Raw genomic sequence first — 14,558 nt, forward strand, 5'->3', positions numbered from 1 at the left:
GAACAACTATGCCAAAAACTATTTACACAACACCCAAAGGCTCTGATGCTCAACTATCACTGTGTTCATAATGTTGTAACTCAGGTTCTAAAAAAATTGGCATACACTGTCTTCTCGACACCTATATCACTCATCACATACTAATTTTCTCAGCTCCTTCTATTGGCTTGACACCTAAGTGACTCGACACACATAGACTACTTGGCACATAATAATGCTTGGCACTAACTATCATATTGCTCAACATGTATTTTCTGGCAACTGATGCTCTTCATACACTACTCACTTTGCATGGACTAAGTTTCTATTAAGTATTGACTTAAGTGTTTTGTCACTTCCTTGTCAAAACCAAAATGAGATCAACACTTGGTTGATGAATCACTACCTTGTGCTTTAGTAAGAATTAGATAGGAGAATAACCCTTAGTGTAGCTCTTAGATACGTAAATACATCCTTAGGTAAAGCCTTAGTAAATATATCTTATATCTTCTTCTTGTGTTCACATATTCCAATCTCACCTCTTTGTCTTGAACCAATTCCCTTAGGAAATGATACTTGATTGCAATGTGTTTTTCCTTAGTGTGCATCACAAGGTTTTTGGATATATTGGTTGCACTTGTGTTATCATAGTAGAAAACCATTGGTTACTTCATTTCCTCCTTCATTCCTAACAATAATTTCTTGATCCATATTATGTTATAATAATTGACTATTGCAGCAACATACTCTTCCTTTATTGTTGATTGAGAAATAAAATTATTCTTCTTGCTTGTCCAAGATACTAATCTCTTTCCAAGAAAGAATGTTCCTCCACTGGTGTTTTTTCTATCATCAATGCTTCTTACCAAATTTGTATCAATAAAGGTTCTTAACTCAAGATTTCCTCCTTTCTTATAGCATAAACTATATTCTTTAGTTCCTTTTAGGTATCTCAAAATTCTTTTCATTACCATCATGTGATTTTCTTTAGGATTAGCAAAAAACCTTGCAAGTATGCCAACTACCAATGCACTATCAAGTATAGTTTGTACCACATACTAAATTTTTCCAACCATTGATATGTAGGTAGTTTGATTTACCTCTTTTCAATCATCATTCTTTGGAAGTTTATGTCTAGTAGACATAGGTGTTCCAACCTATTTGGAATCTTCCATTCCAAATGTTTGCAATGTTTCCCTTATGTACTTTAATTGAGTGATGTATATGCCATCCTTCATTTGACGAACTTAGAGCCCAACAAGGAATTTTATCTCTTTAAACATAGACATTTCAAAATATTTCCTCATTTGTTCAAAAAATGATTTACATAACATCTCATGTCCTCCAAATCTGATATCATCCACAAATATTTTTGCAAGCAATATCTTGTCCCATTACTTCTCCTTTCTCATTTAACTTATTCCTAAATATCCATTTTGTACCAATAATATTATTATCATTAGGTATAGGTATGAGAGACCAAGTTTTATTCTTTTCTATTTGATCAATTTCTTCATTCATTGCATCTATCCAACCTTCATTTTCTAAAGCACCTGTTATGGATCTAGGTTCAAATTCACTAAGCAAACATGTACCTTTTAATTTTTTCCTTGTCACTATGCCATATATCTCTCATCCAAATATGTGTTTAGGTGCATGATGGTTTCTAACATGTTTTGCAAGTCTTGTATCTCCCTTTCTTGATTCTAAACTTGGTTTACTTGGTTCTACATGATCTTTATCCTTTTTCTTGGGTTCCTCTCACTAATCTAGCTGTTACTCAGGTGCCTCTATCTATGATCTAGGTGTCTTTATCTATGACTCAGGTGCCTTTTCTATGACTCAAGTGCATGTGTTTGTGAATTAGGTTCCTATTTCTATGACTCAGGTGTCTTTGTCTGTGACTTAGGTTGTACTTTGAGTGATTTTCTAGGTTCACTTTTTTTGTTTCTTGGCTTTAATTGATTGTGGTAAAGTCTCAGCTCCTCCTCATAGAAAAAAAACTTTCTATAGTTTTTGGGCTCCTTAATGCTCTATTCTTCAGTTCTTTCTTAAAGTTCATCAATCTTCACATGTGACTTTCTATTACTTTTTGAGTAGCAAGATTCAAACATTTTTATGCCATACTTTTATTGGAGTAACATAAGAATATACCTTCATCACTTTGTGAATAAATTTTTCCTTTCCTTACATCTTTCAAGATATAGTATTTTCTTCCACATACTCTAAGATAAAAAAAATTAGACTTGTACCATACCATAATGTTAGAAATGTTTAGATTAAATTGGGGGCGGGGGGGTGGTGGTGGTGAATCAGCTACTCAAGGTGTATATGTACTATTTGAATAATAAAATATAAACATTCACTATTATGCTTGGTGTTTCTTAGTCTCAACTATAATAATTAAGTTACTATCTCAAACATAACACGCTTTTCTTAATGAAAACATTATCAAATATAGAAACACATAAAGCATTCAACATATTTTTGACACTGGCTTTTTTCATGGAAATGAAATTTGGGAAAAACCACTAGCAACATGCCCTGTTAGGAGCCAATCTTGTTAAAATTTTACAATACTGACTATTAAGTGTTACCCTATTAAGAGTGGCCTTGTTAGAGGACTTTGATCATTCCATTTAGAATGTCACCTAGTTAAAGGATTTACATAGACTATTAAGTCTTCCAAATGACTGTTAGGTCAACCTCTATTAAAAGGACTTCAATAGAAACTGTTTACAATTATTAGAAAGAAAACAATAGGTTTGATCTATGTGATTATAACTTACTTTGCGTGTTCAAATATATGTTTGGTCCTTGTGCTAACTTATAGATAAGCTCCACATTGTCATCTCTCTATTCCTTATTCACTTGGAAAACCTTCAAGCAATCAACCTTCACCTCTTAACAAGAATTAAACCATCTTTCTTATATTTAGTTATCAATATCAATAGCATCTATGCAAACTATCTCCTTTAGCTTCACATTCACTAACAAACTCTTTCATCCACTCTTGTATGCCTTTGATCCACCTCTATCTATATGCCTTGCTCATATGTACCACATTCATACCTCACTCTTTTCTTCAGCTCTATATCTCTTTAAATAGGCAATTCTTTCTTTACCATTTTCCATGATCACCATAGATCTTAGGGTTTAAGATCAAGTTCAACATGATTCATTATATCTATCCATCTTCTCAATCTTCCTCTAGAAACTTCTATGGAATCAATCTACTAGGTCATTACCTAATTCTTTCCTTGAATTTAATGATCCAACTCATCAATATTATCTTCAACACATAGGTTTACATCTCCCAAGAAATTAACTAAGATGACTAGGAATTAAAATTTCCTCAGATTCATTCTCAACACTATCACTCCGCATTCTCTAAATTATGATACTCACTCATCATTAAATTACTGGGTCACTATAAAATATCTAGCTCAACATTAACTATCTTGCTCGATTGATACTAATGCTTAATCAATACTAGAATTTTTCAGCACTAACTATGGCTCGGTTGACACTAGAATCACTCAACATTCCTTATCCTTTTACCATATTGCTCAACTTAGCTTAACATTCTTGACATAAAAAAAATCACTTTTCTTTATCAAAGTCTATCCAATCAAATGTACATTGTAACTTTTTTTTCATAATTCAACCTTTTCTCTAGGTTCTATTGTTATGAGGAATATCTCAAATGCTCTTCATCAATCAAATAGATATGAGATTTAGATTAGGTAGAAATTTTTCTTATCAAATAGATTTTACATCAATGACAGAACACCAATTGTTCCAATTGTATTCAAACACATAATTAATAACGTGTTTTATTTGTACCTTTCTTCAATTGAACTCGATTATGTATATGAACTACTCTACTAATTGCTTCTATCTAGTATTTTGGTGCAACATTCTTCTTATTCACTAGTTTTCTTGCACATTTGATGATGGATATTGTTGGAAATATGAGGTAGGAAAGGTTACTAAGAGGCAAGTGGTGAATTAGGAACCAATAAAACATAATCTTATTTCATGAATTAATCCTTCATATAATATTTTGATTTAATTGCATGCATGGAAACCAAATAAACATTCATAGCAATTTGACACAAGATATGGTGACCCAAAAATATTCCAAATAGAAAGTAAAACTGGGGTGAGGATGATACCTAGAAGCTTTAGTAATGCAGTATAAAGTTGGCCTATTAAGGCTTACAATTGATCACTTCTAATGATCTGCCCTGTTAGGAGAAATAAGGATTCTGAGGTCCACCTTGTCAAATGATTTGTAAAACATACAATGAAGTATGCACTTAGTAAAAAGATTTATCAAAGACTATTAAGTCTACCTTGTTAAAGGATTTGACTAATGCACCTATTAGAATGAACCAATGGCTGATCTCTAATCTACAACTCTGATTTGCTGGCTGAGATTCCTTGAATTGTAATGATCACCTTGTTGTGATAAATGATACTTTTTTGTCCCTTATACTATTTGTAGCCTTCTTTAATTCACACTTCTTCTCATCTTATGCTTACAGTTCTTATTTTGATATGATATAATGCATTACATATATACCAATCCAAATCACAACCTAGTAGAGTTGACTACAATACAAGGTTTACCAAAATCCACAAAATCGGCCCGACTACTATAACTTGGGTTCTAAAGAAAAACTCTATGATGTTTTGATACTCAAAAATATTGTCAACACTCAACATCATCTAGCACTGTGTTGATGAAGAGGCTTGGTTCATACTAATCAATTCCAAGTAGCTTGAACTTGGTCAACACTATGTGACTAGGTGAATACTATGAAACTTGATAGATATTGAATCACTCGGTTGACACTCCATGTCTCAATCAACACTAGATTCAGATCACTAACAGTTTTGGCTTGGTATACACTAGAGAACATGGTTAACACTATGTAACTTGGTCAACTAGAGTTTCCATCACTTGCACTAAACAACTCAATAAATACTGCTACACATGGCATAAACTGTACATAGGTTCTGAAGCTCAATAGCAACTATATATTGACTGAGTGTGAGTCAGTAATAGATAAATTGAGCTTAATGTTACCAATCTCCTTCTTTGGCATTAGTGACAAAAACACTTATCATCCAAAAATTGAATACTCAAAATTACAAGTAAAAAACATTCTTTTATCTTTATTCACTATCTACAACTTGGTAATATACTTTGTTTTTCAAATTTTTCAAAATTGATTTTGTAAAGGGTGTTTTCTACTTATTTTTTCGATACAATATTGTTCTCCCATGTAATATCTGGAGTACTACTCCCCCATACATGTATTCTTTTACATATCTTTACATATACTTCTCCCTCTTTATACATATATACATTCATCTATACTTCTCCTCCTTTTTGACATAAATGCCAAAGGTATATATTATATGTTAATACCAAATGTGACAAGAAATTAGAGTGTACCTTCAGGATTAATGTCATTTTCTTGTCCCAATTTTCTTGTAACATCTTGCTTGCATGCAATGCAATTTGAACTTCTACTAATAACTCCATCATGTGATCAACTATAGATAAGTTATTATCATAGATGAGTGTCTTAGTATGTGCAATGTGTGTCTGTAGTGCATCCATGTTTGGAAGAATCATGTCTTGGATTTCTTCAAGTGTGGCCTTGATCCTTCTTCCTTTAGTAATTCTTCTTGCAAATTTGTCAAAAATATGATCTTTGAGTAATGAGCAAAACTATAGCTTGGGTCAAGTGATAGCTGGTGTGTACTTGCCTTCATGTCTTCATCTATCTTTGATAGTTTATTTTTAATTTCTTGTGTAAAGATAGATGTGTCACACAACTATAATGTCCTTGCTATATAGATTGATGTCAACTAGATCTTTTCTTAAAGTATATACTGCGTTCTCCAGAAGATACCCAATTTTCCACCTTGCTTTCCTTTAACACCAGATTGTTGAAGCTTTTCAGAGAAGTTAAGTTCTCTGCCTTAATTCCTATGGGAATTCAACTACATTGAATCTCACTATCCTCTATATAGATGTCTAGAAATTTTTATAATTTTATTACCTTGAGAGTCCTTACCCAAGGTTTGGATATCTTTAAATATTGAACCCTCTATTTATAATTAATTCAATATATGGCTATGAAATTGAATAATATGTTCAATTCTCAAATATTGATGTTTGTGTTATAAATCTCTCACTTATATTCTTTATTTCTTGTCTAGTTGCAACTTTTGAGTGAGATGGCAATTGATATGCACATGGTGTAATGTATTAAAGGTATGTTGCTAGAAAATTTCTTAATTGCAATACTATGACTTATAGTATCTTATTGATGTGTTCTTGATAACAATAGATGTCCACAAAATCCTTATCAATTGCCTTTGGAGGTATAGGCTAGAAGAAGATGTGATCTATTTATTCACTATTCTCTTACATTTTGTCTATTCTATTTCGCCCACATCTATACTATCACCCTTTATATCTTCCATTGAGTCAGTACCAATAGTTGAGCTGAACTTTTTTTTTTGGGTTCATCTCCTATCTAGTGAGCTCCCTATCTGTAGCATATCCACTCTTCCCCCATGTCCTATCTTGTGTCTATCAACTTGATACATATACGTGCAATCTTGAAAAGGTGTGTCTTATGGGCATGGTCATTTCATCCAATTTTATAATGTTTTGTATAATAGTTATTGTAAGGTTTATTATTACTACTTTAGTAGATTATATTTTAATTTGTTAATTAAATGTTATATTACAATAAAGAATATGTTTTACATTATTTAAATATTTATTATATTTAAAATATTTTATTTGTAATTGTTAATTTTATTGTAATAATTACAATACCATAATATTTGATAGATTATGAAATGTTAAGCAATAACATGGTTTTATTATTTAATCAAATTATGCCAATTATGATTATAATTAGTTCCAATGCCAAATAATAATTTATTGTGATTTGTTTATTTACTACGTTTCTTCATTTGACTATTGTTATCTTCGTTACTATGAAATAATCAATTTATTATTAAACTCTATTTGGGTGGGGATAGTACAGTTCACCCTTCCAAAAATTGCTTGTCCTCAAGCAATTCAATATTCTTTGCTTGTGATTTGATTGATGCCCCCTGAAATAGTGATTTCACCTTGATTAGAATGATAATATTTAACAAAAAATTATTAAAATATTTCATCTTGAAATTAGAATAAATTAATAATTATAACAATGTCAGAGCTAAATAATTGAATACTAATTAAAATACTCAAAACAATTCAATGACACTTATTTGGATGTGTTGCAACATATTTGTACTCCCAATTGTGTATTGACTTGATCCATGATGAGTCCTAATAATTAATCCTTGTAATCTTTGGTAGCAATTTTATCTCTTCCCAAATCTTAAGGATACTCTTTTTCTTTTCTTCAAAATCCTTAAGGAAGACTTTATCCTTCCTTTAGGCCTCAATGGGTATCCCTTTAGGATTACCCATCTTTATAATACTTAGGTGACACTTTATCTCATCCCAAGATCTCTATAACAATTTCTCTGTAGCGGGGTGCCCTAGCAGTTCTCCCATAATCACAATGTAGTAGGGTGCCCTACTACCAATTCTCCCTTAACTATCACTATGATAGGGTGCCCTCAGCGGTTCTCCTTCAACTAATTCTACAATAAGTTGCTCTAGAAATTCTCCCTTGATTATAGAGAAATAGGTTGTCCTTACCACAATTCTCCCTAACATACTACTACAATAGGGTTCCCTAGCTATTATCCCTAATTTCACTCTTAGGAAGGTGCTAACAATAGGGTGTCATGAGCAATTCTCCCTTAATTTCCACTCTTTCCTTTTATTTAATTTAAATATTAAAGTTCTATTAATAATCATAAAAATATGTACATATATGTATTGTTTGATATTTACATTTCCTAACTCAAACTTCTTCAAATCTTCAATGATTCTTTATTTTCCTATCCCTCTTGATCATTGTCACACTCTTGTTCTGAAGCTTATTAATTATTCATTTCATGCATTACTTCTATTTTATGGAGTTTACTTTTTTTGTCACACTTATGTCCATGTTCCCAAAGACCTTTGCATCTAAAACATATGCCTTTCTTCAATGTATCATCTTTTTGCTTTTGGGCTTCCTTACTTAAGCATTGGTGTCCTTAGCTCCATTTCCCTTTGTAGAAAAAATATTTTTTCTCCCTTTGGTCTTTGTGCGAGTCTTCATTTCTATGCTCTGTCTTTGTCAAAAAATTCTTAGATCTTTCTTTTGATGAATTTGATTCTACTATTTTTTCTTTTCTAATGGCTTCTTCAAAGTTTTGTGGTTCATGTGGTTTGACAGAGCACCTGGTGGAGTCTTTTAATCCTACTATAAATATATGAGTAAGTCTCTTTTGGGAAAGGTCTAGAACCATAACTGACAACTCTTGAAATTTGTGAACATATTCTTCCATTTTTTTAGTTTGTTGGAGTTGAGTTAGTTCTTGGAAATACCATTAGATTTCCTTATCATCAAACCTATTCATGATCTTTAGGGAGAACTCTTCATAGGTTTTTACATCTTTATGTCCCAATGAGATACGTCCATGGGTCCACCAATCATGTGCTGCTCCCTCTAGATGCACTATAGAAAATTGCAATGCATCTTCTTCCATCACAAGATTTAGAATAAAAAGTGTGTTTAATTTTTCTAACCATTGGCGCGGTGTAATCTTTTCTAAACCATCAAAATGTGGAAGCTTAATTTTTTTAATTTTATGTTTAAGTTCTTTATTTACTATCCTTCTAGACATCTCCCTTTGTTTATCCTCACAAAATTCTTTGGATGATATCAACTCTCTAATGTTAGAATCTAGAGTAGCATATGGCCTCACAATATCTTCTGTACTAGTTAAGGGTTGCTTGACCCCATCCTCCTCTCTTAGATTTACTCTTCTAGGTAGGAATGTAGGTTGGGGTAGGCTGGATTTTGAAGTTACATTGTTATTTTTAGAATGGACTGAATTAGTTTCTCTTCCTATGTTAGGTTGACTTCTCAAATTATTTATCAAGTTTCCCATGTTCTGTAATGCTTGTAGGAGGGCTTTATTTGATTTCTCCATTTGGTTCAATGTAGTTTGGTTGGTCTAGTGGGTTTGCTCCATATATGTTCTCACTTCATTAGCCAAGTCATTCATTATAGTTTTTTTTGTCCTTCTCTTGTAAGTTTCCATAAGCCTTCACTCACAGGATAGTAGAATTATGCTCTGATACCACTGTAATGTCCCTACTATATAGATTGATGTCGACTAGCTCTTTTCTTAAAGTATATATTGCCTTCTATAGAAGATACCCAATTTTCCACCTTGCTTTCCTTTGACACCAAATTATTGAAGCTTTCCAAAGAAGTTAAGTTCTCTGCCTTAATTCCTATGCGAATTCAACTACAGTGAATTTCACTATCCTCTATATAGATGTCTAGAATTTTTTATAATTTTATTACCTTGAGAGTCCTTGCCCAAGGTTTGGATATCTTTAAATCTTGAATCCTCTATTTATAATTAATTCAATATATGGCTATGTAGTTGAATAATATGTTCAATTCTCAAAGGTTTATTTGTGTTACAAATCTCTCACTTATATTATTTATTTCTTGTCTAGCTATAGCTTATGAGTGAGATGACAACTGATATGCACATGGTGTAATGTATTAATGGTATATTGCTAGCAAATTTCTTAATCACATACTACGAATTATAGTATCTTATTACTATGTTCTTGATAATAATAGATGTCCACAAAATCCTTATCGATTGCCTTTGGAGGTATAGGCTAGAAGAAGATGCGATCTATTGGTTCACTAGTCTCTTATGTTTTGTCTATTCTATTTCATCCACATCTGTATTGTTGCCCTTTATATCTTCCTCTAAGTTAGTAGCAATAGTTGAGCTAGACGTTTGTTTTTTTTGGTTCATCTCCTATCCAGTGAGCTCCCTGTCTATAGCATATCCACTCTTCACCCATGTCATATGTTGTCTCTATCAGCCTGATACATATACGTGTGATCTTGAAAAGGCGTGTCTTACGGGCATGGTCATTTCATCTAGTTTTATAATGTTTTGTATAATAGTTATTGTAAGGTTTATTATTATTATTACTGTTTTAGTAGATTATATTTTAATTTTTTAATTAAATGTTATATTACAATAAGGAATTTATGTTAATATTATTATTATTATATTTTAATTTTTTAATTAAATATTATATTACAATAAATAATATGTTTTACATTATTTAAATATTTATTATATTTAAAATATTTTATTTTAAATTGTTAATTTTATTGTAATAATTACAATACCATGATATTTGATAGATTATGAAATGTTAAGCAATAACATGATTTTATTATTTATTCAATTTATGCCAATTATGACTATAATTAGTTCCAATGTCAAATGATAATTTATTGTAATTTGTTCATTTACTATGTTTATTCATTTTTCTATTGTTATCTTCATTAGTATGTAATAATCAATTTATTATTAAACTCTATTTGGGTGGGGATATTACAACAACTTAACAAATAATGAAGTGACATTATTTACATATGTCTCTAATGAAATAAGAGTAGTAGACAATTCTACTTGGTTTATTTCAATTTTCTATTCCACTTGTTCCAATAGCTTGTTTTCAAATTTTCTTTCTACTCTTTGTAGCAATTTATCCTATCCATTCAAGTCTTCTTTGAATTTCTAAACAATTTCTATTCACTAATACAAAATAGGTTGTGTACTATCAACCTCAATACTTAGTGCATTTACAAATATGTCCTTTACATCTTCAAGCACTTGGGTTTTTGTTCTCTTTTATTCTCTAATCTTCTGTTTCTTAGCTCTCTTTTGTAATAATTCACCCATAGTGTTCATTTGATCAAGATTGATAGTGGAGATATCCCAATTCAAAATAACTACATCCTCATTGACATCAATATCTTCTTCTTTTCCCTTATCCTTATTTGAAACTTTAGTACTCAGTTGACACTTGTTCTCAACTATCATTGTAATAGCTATATGTGGAATAGAAGTAATAATAGAAATAGAGGGTTTAACAAAAAAATGTAGATATGGCACTAATAGTAGAAATACCTTGTTGTTGCATGATATAACTTGATGATGGAGGCACTTGCTACTTAGTAAAGAAGTGTTGGCCACTTCACTTGATGTAATACCCAACTAAATAGGTCCTAATTTTGGTTGGGTGCATGTTGTTGTAGTGGAAATCACAACCAACTCAGTAGAAGCTTTCTTAGAGCTAGATTTCATTGAGTCTTGGCTCAAAGAATGAGGAAATGAAGCCATTACTACTGCTACAATCTTTTTTGCATCATTTTTCTCAATGCTTTGAATCTATGGAAGACTTCCTTCAGTAGCTTCCTATTCTTAGTCCTCATCATCCATATTTACATCTTGTTAGGAATAAACCACAAACAGAAATAACAATTACATTCAAATATAAACAATATTAGAAAATAATAGATCACACAAAAAATAACACAAGACACCAAGGTTTAATGTGGTTCACCCAATCCCTGGGCTATGTCACCAAACAACAAGTCTATTATTATTATGATCTAGTGATTACAACTTGATTACAATCCATAAGCCCTTACATCTCAATACCACTACAAGAACCAATTTCGCATCACCTTCTATAAAACAATCCCTAACCCTAAGCCCTTTTATACAAGTATTTTTATTGCTTTAAGGTTACAATTAATAATTACATGTCAGCCCAAAATCTCGATAAAATAGGGTCCAAATTCTTTTTTTGGGGGCTCCACCCCCAAACCCCGATGAGGAACTATGGAGTATGTATAGTACTTCCCTAATCAGTCACCACAATCTAACTATCTCCCACTTGGTGACTAATCAAGCTCCATACTAAACAATAATCTCCCACTTGGAGACTGATCCTATAGCTATGCCACTACTTCATAAGACTCGCACTAGATCAAAGCACCCTAGACCCTACTATTCTTTTATTCATGTTCAATCTAGAAGACCAACCAAAGTTGAAGAGGAGTTTAGCTTCTCCCTTGTTACTATCTTTGTCAACACATTTGTTGGATTTTTAGTTGTATGTATCTTATCTAACTTTAACTATCCATCCTCCAAAACTGACTAAATGAAATGGTACCACAATTGTATGTGTTTGGTCTTTGAATGCAAAGCTGAATTCTTGGAAAGATGAATAACACTCTAACTATCTATAAATAAATAATTATCCTTTTGAGGATGTCCTAATTCTTCTAAGAAGAAATAAAGCCATATCATCTCCTTGGTTTCCTTTTTAGCATCAACATACTATGCCTCTATAGTGGAATAAAGTATTAACCTTTTGTAACTTAGAAACCCAACTTACAGCTACCCCACCAACAATATAGACATAACCTATAGTACTTCACCTGGTATCAATATCGTTGGCCAAATCTAAGTCAACATAGCCTCGTAAATCAATAGTAGAGCCCCCAAAGTGTAAACACTTCTTGGATATTTTTCTTAAATATCCAAGAATCCATTTGACCACATTCCAATACACAATTCCTGAATGACTCATATACTTGCTAATGACTCCCACTGCATGTGCAATATCTAGCCTTGTACATACCATAGCATAGATCAAGCTTCCTACAGATGAAGCATAGGGTACCTTGGACATCTTATACTCCTCTTCTTGTGTCTTCGAACACATCTCCTTAGGCAACTTCAAATGACCAGGTAAAGGTGTGCTGACAACTTTAGCATTCTCCATAGAGAAACATTGCAACACCTTCTCAATATAATAAGCTTGAGATAGCATCAATTTCCTCTTCTTCCCATCTCTACAAATCTTCATACCAAGGATTTTTTTTGCTGCACCCAAATCCTTCATAGCAAATGCATGTGCTAACTAGCATTTCAGCCTCTTAATATGATCCATGTTAGACCTAGCTACAAGCATATCATCAACATATAAACATAAAATAATGTAGCTATTATCATCCAAACTCTTAAAGTAAACATAGTGACCTAAATGACACCTATTGTATCTATGCTCATGCATAAAACTATCAAATTTTAGATATCATTGCCTAGGTGCTTGCTTCAATCCATATAAACTTTCCTTCAATTTGCACACTAAGTTCTCCTTACCTTTGACATCAAGTCCCCATATCTGAGCCATATATATCTCTTCATCCAAATAACCATGAAGAAAGGTTGTTTTAACGTCAAGCTACTCTAAATGAAAATCTTCAATAGCCACAATACTTAAAATAATATGGATAGAAGTCATCTTAAGAATAGGAGAAAATATCTCATCAAAATCGATTCCCTTTTTCTGTGCAAATCCTTTTACAACTAACTTGGCTTTAAATCTTTTCTTACCTCCTTCCTCTTCTTTCAACCTATAAACCCACTTATTCTGTAAAGCCTTTTTACTGACAAACAATTTGCATAAATCCCAAGTCTTATTTTTCAGCAAAGAGTCCATTTATTCTTTCATTCTAGACTCCCACTAAACCTTAGTATCCACCTACATAGCTTCATCATAACATTTTAGTTCACTAGCATTTGTTAATAAAATAGAATACAAAGAGGGAGAAATTCTTTCTAGAGGTCTAATTTTCCATGTTGACCATCTAATATTCACTGGTGTGTGTGTGGTATTTGTTTTTGTGGTTGTTGCACATCATGAGGAATGGTTGGAACATCATCTTTTGAAGTATCATCCAACACTACATAATCATCTTCTTTCTTCTCATGTTGCTGCAATAGATCTTTGTACAACACTTTCTCATTGAATATGACATCCCTACTTCTTAAAATTTTATGATTTTCAAAATCCCAAAGCCTATAACCAAATTTATTAATGCCATATCCAAAAAATACACATTTCTTTGACTTAGCTTCTAGCTTGGTTCTATTTTCTAAATCTATGTCAGCAAATGCTTCACAACCAAAGGTTTTGAGAGAAGAATAACTCACCTTCTTACTAGTCCATGCTTCCTTTGGAATACCACAACCCAAAGGAGTAGAGGGACCTCTATTAATCAAATATACAATAGTATTAATAGCCTCTACCCACATGTGTAAGGGCAACCTAGCATGCAACCTCATGCTCCTTGCATGCTCCATTATAGTCCTATTCACGCATTTAGCCACTCCATTTTCCTATGGAGTCCTTGGAATAGTTTTCTATCTACGAATGCCATTATTGGAAAAATAATCTTCAAATTCATGATTGCAATACTCACCACCATTATCAAATCTAAGACATTTTAATTTCTTACCAGTCTCATTTTCAACCAAGAATTTCTATTTCTTAAAAGTTTGAAATACATCAGCTTTCTATTTACGGAAAAAAATAATACCTTTCTGGTTGCATCATCAATAAATGTAACATAATAATGAGAGCATCCAAGGGAAGATACCTAATCTGGTCCCCATACATCAATATGCACAAGCTCTAATTTCTCCTTTTTGTTTTCCTTCCCAATCTTTACAAAACTCACTCTCTTTTG

Source organism: Cupressus sempervirens, chromosome 2, assembly GCF_028749045.1.
Source record: "Cupressus sempervirens isolate cs-2001-9-10 chromosome 2, ASM2874904v1, whole genome shotgun sequence".
NCBI classification, from domain to species: domain Eukaryota; kingdom Viridiplantae; phylum Streptophyta; class Pinopsida; order Cupressales; family Cupressaceae; genus Cupressus; species Cupressus sempervirens.